The sequence below is a fragment of the Zingiber officinale genome, chromosome 1A (genome assembly GCF_018446385.1).
Source record: "Zingiber officinale cultivar Zhangliang chromosome 1A, Zo_v1.1, whole genome shotgun sequence".
Taxonomy (NCBI): Eukaryota; Viridiplantae; Streptophyta; class Magnoliopsida; order Zingiberales; family Zingiberaceae; genus Zingiber; species Zingiber officinale.
In genome coordinates, this window is record NC_055987.1 from 47,741,979 (window position 1) to 47,744,174 (window position 2,196).

The 2,196-nt window shown below is 34.8% G+C and overlaps 1 long non-coding RNA gene across 1 annotated transcript; it reads right to left on the reverse strand.

The window, feature by feature from the left end:
* Window positions 1-307: 307 nt before the first annotated feature.
* On the reverse strand, window positions 308-1,985 carry LOC122002994. Its single transcript, XR_006117759.1, has 5 exons — window positions 1,932-1,985; window positions 1,779-1,839; window positions 1,638-1,687; window positions 497-561; window positions 308-419 (listed from the first exon to the last, which is right to left on the reverse strand). It is a non-coding gene; the product is annotated as an uncharacterized LOC122002994 (long non-coding RNA).
* Window positions 1,986-2,196: the final 211 nt, after the last annotated feature.

Consider the following 2,196-nt stretch of genomic DNA (forward strand, 5'->3'; position numbering starts at 1 on the left):
TAAACAAATAAACTCCATTTACAACTAATGAACAATAGCTAAAATACTAGAAACTTGTGATGGTGGTTCATGCCATGTAGGATTGCACTTAATTATTGTCAACCCAAGTCCCATCACAATCTTCAACTTGTAGGATTTCATGATGGGCCTGAGCACAGACTAATCCAGCATATTTTATCACCTCGAGCTAGTCTTGAGATGCAATAACCTGACAAACCAAATATAATCAAGATAGTAAGGATACATCAAAGCAACTATACATAGAGCAAGAAATGAAGATTGACATAATTACTATTAATGGCAGAAAACCATTCATTTCGATACAAGAAAAATATTTCTTCTTTGGAGGGAACAGAGGAGCACCATTCATGCTTGAGGTGATCTCCATTCGCTCATCTCTTGCTAGAACAGTTAGTTGCCTATAATAAAACACCATATCCGTTGAATTGGGTGGAATTAATGGCGTCAAAACAAAAATCATGAGTTTAGGCAGCACCTTTGGCCATGGCCATCACTATGTACGTCAAAACCAAGCAAACCATCTTCATCACTACTGCATGCCTACAAATTACAATAAGGCAAACGTAAGCTATTTCTTAAAGAATTTTGGTAGATGCGTTGAACATATCACAAATAATATATATGAATATGATATAATTTCAAACAAACTTTATTAGCATTACTTTTAAATTGTTTTCTTTCGTCTCAATAGCACAACTACCACAGAGAGTTGAGATGGCCCCAGAATGCCAGTTGTTATTAGCCTAGAGACTCAGATTGATTCAGAATACAAATCAGCAACTAATTGTTGTAGCATAGTCAGAAGATATACCAGGAAACAAAGAAAGATGACATGAAACAATAGCTTGTCTTTATTTCTTTCAAAAAATTGTTCTCAAATCTGCATGCAAATCTAAGTTAACTATTAAATTATGCATCAGGAAGCAATGTCTTGCAGCATTTGATAATGAATGCAAAGTTGGATTAAGAATTATGCAAGAAACAGATAGAACTACTAAGGAGAGTTAGACTTGGGAGTACAATCTCATCTATTTGGAGGAGTTATTACTATCTGATAATAATATTTCTGGTCAAATACTAGAAAACATGGGTAATCATCACAACTTAAGGTATTTTGATGCATCAATGAATAACTTGATGGGGCAAATACCATTGAGTTTGGGTGATCTATGCAAATTGGAAACTCTTGATTTGTCTTTGAATAATATTGGTGGAGAACTAGCAAATCTACTTGATGGTTTGTCTAAATCTCCACAAGGATTTCAGTTATGGAACTTTAACATTCATGGCAATAAGTTAAGTGGGTCAATCCCTTTCAGTCTTGGGCAATTATCTCAACTACAATTCTTGGATATCTCAAGGAATTTATTACAGGGCAATTTCCAAGTTGTTTCTTGGATTTCATTTTCAATAATAGCTTTAGAGTGCAGCATCTGCATTTGCAAAGGGGGAAGTAACTCATCTTGCAACCCAGATAGAAACAATGCATGGACAAAATTAGTAGGATATTACTAATGCATGGACAAAATTAGTAGGATAAATACTTAAAATGTTTTTTCATTTACAATTTAATAAATTGAGAACTTTTACTAAAATTGTTCTAGCATTCAACTCACCTTGACAATTTGTGCACATTTAGTTGCTTCACCGAGACCAATCATGCTTTCTGCATATATCTAATAATGAGAGGATTTAATCATTTAACATGATGGTACTGACGTAAGTATTTTTCTTTCATCAATAATATCACAACTTACCATCTTGACATATGGGAAATCACTCTCTATACCAATTGTAGCTGCCATTGAAGTTTTGCCACTGACATAAAAGAATAAATAACAGATTGAATCGGCAGAAAAGTCAGATTAATCAATTAGAAAGCTGGTTGTAAATTTACCTGCCAATTGGACCTTCCAGAAGGTATGTAACAAGTGGGCTCTGATTGTCTTTGATTTGCTGCACAAGAAGCAGGGCTCTCTCATGGATGTGTTTGTGCCTCTCACCACAATTGATAATCCCATTAAGCCTGAAAGCCATTTGCACATTAAAGATAATGCCACATTATGTAACATTAAGAAAATTCAGAGCACAAAAATCTGTAGGCCCTCCTGAACACCCCCAAGTAGAATTGCTTTCAAGGATGTGGAATCAGCTTCAACCGAGACAATGTCAAAC